The sequence below is a fragment of the Coturnix japonica genome, chromosome 4, assembly GCF_054131305.1.
Source record: "Coturnix japonica strain WE chromosome 4, WE-NBRP24, whole genome shotgun sequence".
Taxonomy (NCBI): domain Eukaryota; kingdom Metazoa; phylum Chordata; class Aves; order Galliformes; family Phasianidae; genus Coturnix; species Coturnix japonica.
The window spans coordinates 32,774,221-32,786,778 of NC_140666.1; the positions used below are offsets into that span (position 1 = coordinate 32,774,221).

At 37.2% G+C, this 12,558-nt stretch overlaps 1 protein-coding gene across 2 annotated transcripts in view; it reads left to right on the top strand.

The window, feature by feature from the left end:
• LOC107313128 (uncharacterized) overlaps positions 1-12,558 on the top strand; it is a 542,029-nt gene that overhangs the window by 504,012 nt on the left and 25,459 nt on the right. For both annotated transcript variants that reach the window (XR_014945262.1, XR_014945265.1), the window contains exon 8: positions 257-457. The gene's annotated coding sequence lies outside the window, so the exon portion shown is untranslated. The remainder of the gene's footprint in view (positions 1-256; positions 458-12,558) is intronic.

Here is a 12,558-nt window from a genome sequence, read left to right on the forward strand (position 1 = left end):
ATGAAATACCTGTTCCCAGAAGCTTGTTTCTGCACATAGGAGCTTGGTGTTTCAGATAAATACATGCTTTTGCTGTCCCAGAGTACCAAGAGTTGGCTCCTTTCATTCTGTTGTGGCTATGGTCCCGAAAGTTGAGCACTGCTGAAACTAATGATTTATTTATAACATTTTTCAAGGCATTTGCAGAGGAAACAAATTTTTGTTGCCTCTAAATATCTTATTCAACTCTTTGTTGTTGTTGTTGTTGTTGTTGTAGGAGAAGGAGATTGGTGCCCCACTATTTTCCTAATTTTTTTTGTGAGCTGGAACTTACACATCTGTCTTCTGATAGTGATGACTACCTATGGTTGCTTGGCTACACAAGTGTAAGTGGCAGTGCTGTTTAATCAAAGGACATCAAGTTCATACAGCTGACAGCTGACACAACTGCTAACTCTCCTTAAGTCTTCAGCATCAGGTAATCTTCCCAAAACCAATCAATGTGTGTTATGCATGTGTGTGTAGAATAATAGGATCATAGAATGGCCTGGGTTAAAAAGGACCATAATGATCATCTAATATGAACACCGCTGCTATGTGCAGGGTTGCCTGCCACTAGACCAGGCTGCCCAGAGCCACATCTAGCTTGGCCTTGAATGCCTCCAGGGATTCCTCTACAACCTCCGTAGGCAGCCTGTTCCAGTGTGTCACCCCCCTCTGCGTGAAAATACTTCCTCCTAATATCTAACAAAATTCTCTCCTGTCACAGTTTAAAACCATTCCCCCTTAACCTATCACTATCCACCCTCGTAAACAGCCATTCCCTTCCTGTTCATATGCTCCCTTCAAGTACTGGAAGGCCACAATAAAGTCTCCCTCATATATATACATATAGAAAGGGATATTTTAAAAACTTGCTTGACATACGTTAGTTTCAAATCATTGGGTATATCATGTAGTAGCTCTGATAATTATATAGAGAAATGCTGCTCCCTTTTGAAAACACGTGGGTAACTTGACTCCCAGATAGCGTGAGGTTTTATCTTGTTATGACGATATAAATACATTATTCAAACAAATTGTTCTTTTTTTAAAGAGACAACCTAATTAAAAATTACAACATTATTATTTAGTAGCTATCTGATTAGAGCAGGTTACATTTTTCTTCTAACTGCTTGAGAAATACCTGACTACTTCTGTTTTGGCTCCGTGGGTCAGACGGAGATACACTCAGAAAGTCATGGCTCTCCAAGGCTATGTACACTCTGCAAGGATGAAAGTAGTGAACTAGGTGAGTTGAATGGAGACTGAAATAATATTCCTCAGATTAGATATATGGTTTGCATATTGGCAAGTGTTAGTTTTCCTGAATCACCTCCTGAAGGTGAATTTATGTTTTTATCGACAATGCAGGGAACATAGGCAAATTGTATTTGAATTTAGCTGGGTTAAGTGGTGTGAACACCTCTTACAGTCATAAAAGTAGAACATAGCTGTTCATTTAAATTGTAGTACTACCAGAGCTACAAAACAATGGTAATCACAATATAATTAGAATCTGTATTGTGCAGAAGTTATGTATATTAAAGTACAAGAATGACAATAAACTTCAGAAAGACAAATTTAATAAAATGAGAGAGCTCATCAAGAATGCCCTGAGGAAAAGTAAACTCCTTATACATAGCCTTTATTCCACTTAAGGAAACAGTAATGGTGTCTCAGGAGGTACTGTGCTGCTGAACAAAATGAGAAATCGGAAGACGAGGAAGAAATTTACATAGGTAAACAGCAATCGTAAGTGATTGAATGAAGAAGAAATCCTTCAAAATCTGACCTACACTAGCCAAATACCAGGAATGTAAACTAAATAACAGTAAATATATTTGAGGAACATAGGAATGGCCAAAGCAAATGTCCAGAATAACTAATGAAATATATGAAAAGAAGGAAAGCCTATCTTTAAGTACATATATTAAAATGGAAATGCTAGACTCAATGGATAAAAGCCTATTTTGCTAATGCATGTAAAGTATTGTCAGCGATTCTGTCAGGAAAACATGCGGAAACAGAACTCAGATGTGAATGTCAGGGGAAAAGAGGTGGATGAGATGAATGAGGATTTTCAATGGATGGCAAATGTAAATGTAAAGAGTGGACAGTGAAAGTACCTAGCTGAGTGATGCCTGGGGAATGTGGAAATGTAGTTCAGAAGAACTGGTATAACAATTAGAGTTGATTACAAAATGAAAAATAGAACCTGAATGCAAAGTAGAGCACAAAAGATAGAAAGATTACAGAACAACTTCCAGACTTCAAAACTGTTTCAGAGCAGTTAAATTATTGCCATTGTAGAAATCTGAAAAAAATTGTTTGCTGAACACGGTTTCAGGCAAAAAAGAAACCAACAAAATCCAAGATATTAGAATGCATAAGGCAGAGGCAGAATGGAAGGTAATCATAAAGAAAATGTTATAATGTATGTGTGTAAATAAGTCGTGAAGGCTTATCTGTTGTTATACTCATCTCCACTGTAAATATTGAAAATTATTTGACTCATTGAAACTTTCCGTTATATGAAAAGAATGTGAATGAACTAATAGTTCTGTTTTAGGGAAGAAACAAGCAGTAAGGTTGGCAGAGTGGTGACTTAGATTTCATTTATTTATGTAAGTATTTAAATACTGAAGTAGTACAGAAGATACATAAATAGTTTTTGTGGTAGGTATTGAAAAGGTAATTTTAGTAGCACGACTGATTTTCAGATATGACAAATGCTCCTTGGGGTTGATAGATGTCCTTATAGTGTTCTGTTATTTAAATAAAGAAACTGTTCCCTGCTCATTCTCCTAAATTCAGTGTAGCAAAAGCAGCCACTTTCAGAAAAAAATGTTGAGATCCATGAAAACTGAAAAATTCTGGTGGCTGTAATACTGCGGCCCTGATTAACTAAGGCCATTTTGTGTTTGATAAATTTGAGACCATAGAAATATAAAGTGCAGATTTTTATCCTTCAGTTATAAGACATAAAACTATTAATGAACGTTATACAAGTGTCTCCTTGAAGCATGATTATCTTCTGAATAGATAATTCAGTCTTTGCTATCTGTAATTATTATACGTGTCTAATTCTAACGAAGCACAAGATGAAAAACAAAATAAAACAAAACAAAAAACAAATTAAAATCTAAGGATGCACTGCACCATCATTTGAAGATTGTAATACCTAACCACATTTTTTTAAGTCATTCCTTCTGGAGTAATGCATGATGAGGAAAAAAAAAAAAGCATTTTGTTTAGAGGGGAAAACATAACAGTGCACATTAAAATACTTTATAGCATAACCTAGAAGTTCCGAAAGAATCATCTAAATATAATATTTTAACTATATAGGTACTCACATCTGTGTAAATTTGTACTTGCACACTTAGAGAATAAAAAATAATAAGAAAAAAAATAAATCCTGAATTGTACTGATAATTTTAGGTCCTTCATTTTGTTGTTGCCTTTTACTCCAAAGTATACTTGGAACCATGATACAGTCCTTCCCTACCCAGAAGTCCCATAAATGGGAGCTGGGGATAGGTAGCTAATTCAGGCACAGCTTTGCTGCAAGCATTGTTCTGCCACAGGCTTAAGAAGGCTTTTCCTCTCAGTCTGAAGGGCTTACTGAAAAAGGAAATCAGGAGCTACTTAACTCATCCAGTTCGCTGTTGCAATTAAAAAAATATGATGCTGCAAAAAGTCAACTTGAAGTACTATGAACTATGTTTGCTTGCCAAATGAAGCTAGAATAAACACTGCCTATTTTAAAAGCCTGGCACCACAATTATATTTAGTCTATGACCTTCTCTGATCTACTAGTGATCTTAGGTAACCTACTCTCATGTATTACATTGCTCCATGTCTACTGCTTTGGATATGATTGGCTGAAATGTAAAGAGGCAAATATGTTTCTTCAATGAATATACCCCTCTGCAGATACTCAACAATAGATAAATCCCAGATGAGTAAAGTTTCATCTTCAATAAAAATACAAAATATAGAAGAGGATAAAGTAGCACATTACAGCCTTTTACCCTAGTTATAGCTTGAGCAGTAATGTTTTAATCCCTCCAAAACATTTTCTGAAGGAAATGCAAGTATGGGAGTGCTGAAATTTGCTGAATGCTGATGATGAAATTCGTGCTCAAAAAACTGCTCAAGTCTACATGGATTCATGTAGATGCTGAGCCATCTCTTTGTCTAAATTGAAACAATACTGTATACCTCTGAAATCAAAACACTGTTAAGCTTGCAAGTTTAGATACTGGCGAACTGCTTCAGCTAAATAAAGAACACAGTTCTCTAAGGTTTGAAGGAAGAAACAATGTATGTTAAAAAGCTCAGCATCCAGTATAGCCTGTATATTTTCTTGGCAAATTGTAATGCTTGACATCTAGGAGGATACCCATTTTTAGTCTGTGTGACACTCCCTGGGTCCCACACTCTTTTATATGTAAATATTATGGAGCCCAAGACACTTTAAATTCTAGTCCAACATAGAATCATAGAATTATAAAGTCATTAGAATTTGAAGAATTAAAGATCACCTAGTCCAACTCCCCTGCAATGAACAGAGACACCACAGCTAGATCAGGTTGCCCAGGGCCTGATCCAGTTTGGCTTTGAAAGTCTACGGGGAGGGAACATCTACCATGTCACTTTTCATTTTTTTTCAGGAGATTCATAAAGATCAAGACTAAATGTTGTCTCAAGATGGAAAGTGAGGTCACAAGGTCACCTCACTGGAGTCTGGAAATAGTCATGTTTGTGAAACATTTGTGCCATGCATTTGAATTTCATATAAATGTTTCCCAAGTACGCATATTTAGTGATATATATAGTGCCATGCAAAGGTAATCCTGGAGGCAATGTAGATACATTAGTTAATTATCTTAGCAAAATTGAGTGTAATGCTGTGGTCATAGAACCAGAGAACTTTTTACCAATGTTAGCACAGTGAGAATCCGATCATGTCTCTTTTTGTCCTCCTCAGCCTTGCATAAGCATGCTCTGGGATGTCACAACTGCTATCATCTGTGGAGGATCTGTGGAAGCATTTCTGGGTGCGATCAGCAGTAATACTGTGGTAATCTGCTGCATGATTGCTTTCAAATGCCTCATGAAAGACAAAACTGTACTTACAATCTCAAATAAGAGGATAAATTTATTATAATTTCAGTACAATAATAAACAGAAACTAACACTTGAAGAGGTTTTAGTGCAATTCAAAATGAATTAAACTTTTGATTATCTACTTCTGTTATCTTGGGACTGAACTCCACATAACCCAGCTTACAGTTCCACTAATAAAACTCTCTAGAACTCTCACTCTTCTGGTTAATTGCTGAAGGAAATTTGAATATTTGATCTAAAACAATTGTAAGTCATTTAATGCTTGAAATGACCACATAGACTAAATCACTTCATTTTCTTTCTTTTTTTCTCCGGCAATTTGATTAGTGTAGATGACTTCACACCACAGGGGCACACAAATCTGAAATCACTCAGTTCTATGCTGAGAAGTGCCCAATTCCTAGCATACTTTAAATGCAAAGAGCATGCTGAGAAATATATCACGCCTAATGTGATTAAAGTAAATATGTTTTTCTTTGTGGCTCTTGAAATTATTTTTTCTGAAAATATCGTGATTTCTTGTCACTGTTCTCTGCTATGTACTTAATGTACTAGAAAGATATTTAATGGTTCTTTAGAACAGAGGAAATAGATGGTGTATAGCTAGCTGGCTCATGATGGATTCATAGATGTTATAATTGCAGATGCAATTAATAGTAATTTCAAATAATCTGACTTGAATTTGCATGTGCCTATATCACAGGACTCTGATTTTTGAAGTAGACCAGATGAGATAGCATATTATATCAGCCTGTAGTGAAATTACCAAAACTCTAGCAATGCTGAAGAATGCCACAGTTCCTGCGTGAAACATCCACTGTGTCTCTTTCAAATGGAGCCAGAACTTAATGGTTAAATGATAAGTACCCCAATCCTGTCAAAGAGGCTGTGAATTTTCCACATATATAATTTTAGGATATTGCTGCTAACTGCAGTGGAAATTTATCCTTTTTTTAAAATCTTTTTTTGTTTGCTTGTTTGTTTTTGTTGTTATTATTATTATATTTTTATTTTTTAAGAAAATAATGCATTTGTGTATTAGATTATTCTGTTATGCCTTTGACTCAAAGCTTGCTGAAGGACACAGATGAACAAGTCCAAACAAGTCCTGGTCAAGGGTTGAGAAATCCTTTGTCTGAGGAACACAGATGGACAAGGCCAGGGGCAAGGAGAGAGAGAAGCTGGAGATGAATGGCCGGGAAGCAATCTTTTGTGTGGGCTTATCTCGAGGAAGATGGCCATCTCCGGGGATGCCCCCAGGGATGTCACATAGGCTGGGAAAAATGAGGATAAAAGAGGGACTGACAAGCATGAAGTTAGGTTTTCTGATAGCAGATTCCTTACAACGTGAACAAAAGGGTTTCTGAGATCAGATTCTTCATGACCTGACCCCTGCTTGCTGAAGAAGATGCCTGCGTGCTGAAGAACAAGAAGGTGTCTGGCTTCAGATCCCTTGCTGCAGCTCTGCTGCTGCCAACGTACTCTCCTGGGTTTGCTGCTTTCTTCACCACCTGCTCTGCACTGCACCAGCTTGCTGCTTGTGGCCAGCCACTCTGCTGCTGCTCCCTTCTGCTGCTGATCTCCCCTGTGCTTTTGCCTCAGACCACCAGAACAGGACCGCTGCTGGATCCTGGTGGTGGTTATCCCCACTTTACGCAATTCTTGCTTCTGTGTATCTTTCCTATCGTCCACCTTCCCTTCCCCATCACCCTAAATTGTCTGTCCTCCCCTTCTCCATCTCCCTGATTAAGATTTGTGTGCCCCGGTGGCGCAGTGGTAGAAGTGCCGCGTTGCAACACTGAGGTCTGGGTGTTCGAATCCCCCTGTGGCGCAAGTGGTAGAAGTGCCGCTCTTCAGCACAGAGGCTCGAATCCTGCGGGTTGGACTTGATGATCTCTAAGGTCCCTTCCAACCCGCACGAGACTATTGCTATTACTATTACTAAATTGGTTGGACCAACATTTGAACGGTTGTTTCTTTATCTCACGCCTGGTATACATATATCAAAGAACCTCTTCTCCATCCTATAAATTGGAGCGAGACAGTATATGAAAACACTACCTGAAGCTGAGAGACTTGCAGGAAAATGAATTCTGGAACTGCTAACTGGCTCTGCTTAAGGAGGCTCTTACCTGGCTTTTCCCACTTATCCACTATCGGACAGGAGACTACTGAACTAGGTGTTCATTCAGAGGGATCCAAGAGGGTTGTTCTTGTGTCATGATCTTGCAGCAATACCATTATACTAAGACTGAAAATCTACACATATACTTCTTTGCTTTTGGTGTCCTGAATTTTCTTGTGGAATTGACTATTAAATTTTTCCAAGAATCACAGTACCAAAAATACCTATGCAATTATCTCTCTGTTAACTGAAAAGATTTAGAAGACTAAAAGAAAAGATACCCCTTAAAGCAAACCAATGTGTTTCAGAAAACAGAACTCACAAATTCCTGACTTTTACTATCCTGCTTATCCATCATCTTCTTCTTAAACTTCAGTCTATGAAATATGTATGGGAAACTGGTAATCACAGCCTGAACCTCTGATTAATCAGCTAACGTGATTGTCAGGTCAGCTGGGGGAACACAGGTGAGAGTAATTCAGCTGTGCTTCCAGAAGTGGTGGAGCTTGACTCCACCTCTTTTAGACTTCATTTAAGAGCTGACCATCACTAAGGTTGCATCTCTTGGTTACTGCTCCTCTGTGGGGATTACCTTTGTGTTTTCCAGCTAGACTGGTGGCTTCTATACTGGTGAGTTTTTCCTATAGGTAATCTTTTGGACATTTATCACCATCCTTCTTGCATTAATACCATCTTCACATTATTCTGACCTTACAGACATCCCTGTGACATTGGGATGAAAGGACTGAGCACAACTCTGCCAAAAAAAGACCTGGGGGTACTGGTGGATGAGAAGCTGGATGTGAGTCAGCAATTGTTCCCTCACAGCCCAGAAAGCCAACTGTATCCTGGAGTACATCAAAAAAAGCATAGCCAGCATATGAAGGGATGTATAGATGTTGTACTGAAGGACATGCTTAGTAGGAAATGTTGAAGGCAGATGAATGGTTGGACTAAGATAGATGAGTAGTTGGCTAAAATAAAATCTTAGAGATCTTTTCCAACCTTAGTGATTCTGTGGTTCTATGATCCTGCTCCACTGCTGTGTGTTGGTGAGGACTTACTTGGAGTGCTGTATGTGGAGTCAGTACATGAGTGATATGGACCTTTTGGAGTGTGCCCGGAGTGTTCTCTCCTATGAGAACATCTTGAAAGAGCTGGGGTTGTTCAACCTGGCTCTGAGGTGACTGATAGTGGCATTTCAATATTTTCAGTGAGTTTGAATATAAGGAAAAAGTCTTTTATGGTGAGAGTGGAGAGGTACTGGAACAGATTGCTTAGAGATGTGAATGTCCTGTCCCTGGAGACTTTCACTGTGAAGCTGGATCAGGCTCTGGGCAACCTGATCTAGCTATGCATGTCCCTGTTCACTGCAAGGGAATTCTATTAGATGACCTCTGAATGTCCTTTTCAACTCTAAGGATTCCATGATCCTGAACCTCATCATTTATGTTAATCTTCCTGAATTTAACACACTGATTATCTTGTTGGGGAAAAAAAAAAAAAAAAAAAAAAAACCACCAGAAATTTTACCTGCAATCTTATAATTAGCCAAGACATTTTTCGTTTGGAAATCTAACCCCCTAAATACTCTTGGGTTTGTTGTCCTGATCATTAAAAATATGACAGAGTTCAAATAAAGTACCTTCCTGGAAATTACAGTCCATTGTCAGAAGGAAGAGTGCAGCTGGTGAATTATCTGCCAATTGCTCACTTATCTCAAAGATAAATACATAAGTTTTGCAATAACATGTTCCAGACTTTGCTAAAATAAGCTTGTGGTTTTTTAAGTGCTTTCCGGTATATTGTATACCTCCATATATAAATCTGATTTCTCAGAGATTAGGGTGACTGGCAGAATGCAATACTGACTGCATGTACACAAGAAGTACCTTTCTTCTCATGGAAAAATCTTGTGCTTAGGTTCTTTACCATGTCACAACAGCTAAAAACCATTCCAAAGCATTCAGTTTGAATGTTTCAGCTGTATTCTAGGTAGAATAATATTGTATTGCATTTATTATCATTATATTTTAACCTCTATGATCTATATTCTTCAGCAAAATTGTGTTCAATCAGATTTGGACCTAAGTATCAGTTTGTCATAATAACTTACTTATAGATTATACTGTCTGCATAACACAGTGAGCTTTAATGAGTGAAGATTATGATTCAGAAAGCATATGCTATGATACCCCACTTTATTCTTATGTATTCTGTTTACTTTTGATTAATTTCTGACTTTCTATAAATCCTGCTCTCTATAAAATCACTTTATTGTCTGTGCATTGTAAGGGAAAGATGCTTGCCCTTAGCTACAAAAGGAAATTAAAATATATCATATGGAATGGGAAGTGAGGAGAGGGAGATCCTCCCTCCTTTTGAAATTTGATGGTATGAATATCATAGCAGTTCTGAAAAGGAAAGACACAGCCCTGAGAAAATATAACTTTGGGTATACTGTTATAAGGAAGGAAGGGTTTAGAAAAAGAGTCCATTTCTTCTCTTTCTCTGAAAACAAACTTTGTTTAAATGTGTACTGCCACAGCATCAGATTTGCATAATTACAGAGAAATACAAAACACTGGTGAAGGTGGATAAGCATGAGAGTTATTTCATATAAAAGGTATTGTGTATTATTTGGTTGAATTGCAGCGAGATTAAATGTTATTTCTATTTTGAAGTATTATCTTGTATTAAACCATGAGCATCCCAGAATAATTTATGTATTTGAATGAGACTGAGAAAGATCATTACTACACCATTTTCCATAGGCATATTTCTATGTGCCAAGTAATCTACAGTTTGTTCCTCAGTTAACCCCTGTAAAAATTAAAATCAAACTAAAATCAAAGATTCTAAAACCTGGTAATGAAGAGTCACCCCAGGAGGATTTAAGAAAATGGGAATTTTGGAGGCTTGCTTGAACATAGAGGGGTTTCAAGGAGCATGCTGTTTGTGTGCTGGAGATGTTTTTGCAGCTTTTTATTTTATAGGAATAGGCTAGCTGGTACCAACATAGTCTCCATAGGAATGCTGTTATAGTATTTGAGGAATGACCTGTTCCTTGTAATCTTGTGGGCCTCAGAGTGGCTGCTGGTGAACAGCCCTACCTAACTGTTTCTGAGACTTACAAGTTACCTAAGGCTTGCAAGTTATGGGGAGTAGCTGAAGAGGGAGCATGTGAATGTTTCTTGGTTACACATCTGCCTCACTTCAACAATGCAATGGCCTGACATAGAGGTAAGTAGTGGAAACTGTATTAGCAGGGAAGATTGTGTACTATTACTGAAACTGAAACCTGGGAACTGTTAGATAATTTGTAGTAAGTTACAGAAGTGGAAGTTAGGGTCTTTTAATGATATTCTCTTTACTGAAGAGGATGTTTAAAATTATTCAAAGTGTAGTCATGGTCTTTCTGATTCATGTACATAGTACTGTTGCATTTCTTGTGTTGCATGCATAAACAAATGGAAGTACCAGCAGCAATGAAGCATGAGTTATACTCTGTGATTACTAGCTGCAGATCCATGACTGGAATGAGGAATGTTTTGAACTTTTCCTGTTGTATCAAAATAACTTCAAGTACATGCAGAACAAAACTCCTTACCATAGGTAAACATTCTAACAGTCAAAAATTCTCTTCAATGTGTGCTGCACAAGCTCAGCTCAGGGCTATCCTCTTCAGCTCTGTGTTGCTGTGGAACAATACAGAAACAGCTTGGTTGGAGGAAGAGAGGTGTGTACTGCTTCAGGTTTTATAGATTACTTGTTTAGTACTGACAGCTTGAAAAGCTGCTTTTTTTTTTTTCCTTTTTCATCCTAAAAGGTGAAAAATGGTTGTGTATATGAAGTCTGTTTCCAATTCTTTCACTGACTATACATTAATACAGATCTTGCCTTTAGTAGTACACTAGAAAACAGTGGTGGCTAAGTTGCTTTTTAGTGGTTTGAGATTTATTTATTTTTTTTTGTTTTTCTTTTCTTCTTCTGCTAGTCTATTGGCAAAGAGAGCAACTTGTTTGTTACTCTTAAATTTGGCAAGGCCTTTATAACATTCATCATTACAGGCCTAAGTATGTGTTTTTATGGGAGCTCTAACTCTTTCTGCACCTTGTATAATGTTGAGCTGAAGAGTTGGATGTTTATAAACCACGCTACAGTTAAAGAGAAAACAAACAAAACATAGCTGACTTGCAGTGGTATTGGGTGATCTCATGTCACTGCCTCATAGAAAAAGGGGGACTGCTGATAGAAGAAGTGCTGCAAGGAACTCGTTATTACCAGAACTTGGGATACTGTCTTCAAAGAGAATTTCATTAGGGAGCTATTAAAATAAATGTGTTCCTGGCATATGTGGAGCATCAATTCTGCTGCCAACTCAGGCAGTAAGCAGTCAGTCAGTGGAGAGTGCAGGGTTTTAAACATACCTTAGAAATAAGTCTTAATACTTCAGTGAAAATAATATATTTAAGAGGCAGGGTTATCTTGTCTCTAGGACTGTTTAAGAAATTGATAGTAATTTGCCTTTCTCCTTCATGCAGTCTCTCAAGTCCATAAACTGTAATTCACAAATAAGATGTCAGGAGTCCCTTTTAAGTTTTTTTTTTTTCCTTCTTTTCTTCTTCCTCTATTTTAAGGTTGTTTATACAATGATTTTCAGATGCTGGCTGCTCTTTGAAAATTATTAAAACCAGATCTGTTAAATGTTACTTGTCAAATTGCTAGCAATTCCCTGTGACACTGTGATCATATTACCTCACATCTACAACATACCAGGTCTTATATCCCTTTTTTAAAGTCTAAGAATTAGATACAGATTTTGCTATTCTGAGACAAGGTATTTTTCAATGGTGAACTTCAATGCTTATTCTTTCATAATTAATACTCTGTAACAACACAGACATCTAGTTTATCTCTTAAAATAATGAACATGTATGAAATGAAAATCTCTCAAAACTGTATTAGGTTTAGGAAAAGTGAACACTTAGTAACTTAGTTATTTTAGTCTTCAGACTCTTTTACTGGAACACTTAGACTGTTATAACAGCTATACACTATTTAAGATATGCAAACTTTTGCATTACTCTGATGGTTTTCATCAGCTGACAAGGAGTAGCTGAGCAGTTCTCCTTTATTACTTTATATTTTGCAACCATGAAGAAGAATTTCCAGTGTTAGAAACCCACTGATGTAGAGCCTGTAGTCCTGTACAAGGATCTCATCATTTTGAAAGACTAATTTATCAATTTTGAGTTGTCCCATATCTAAAAAATCTT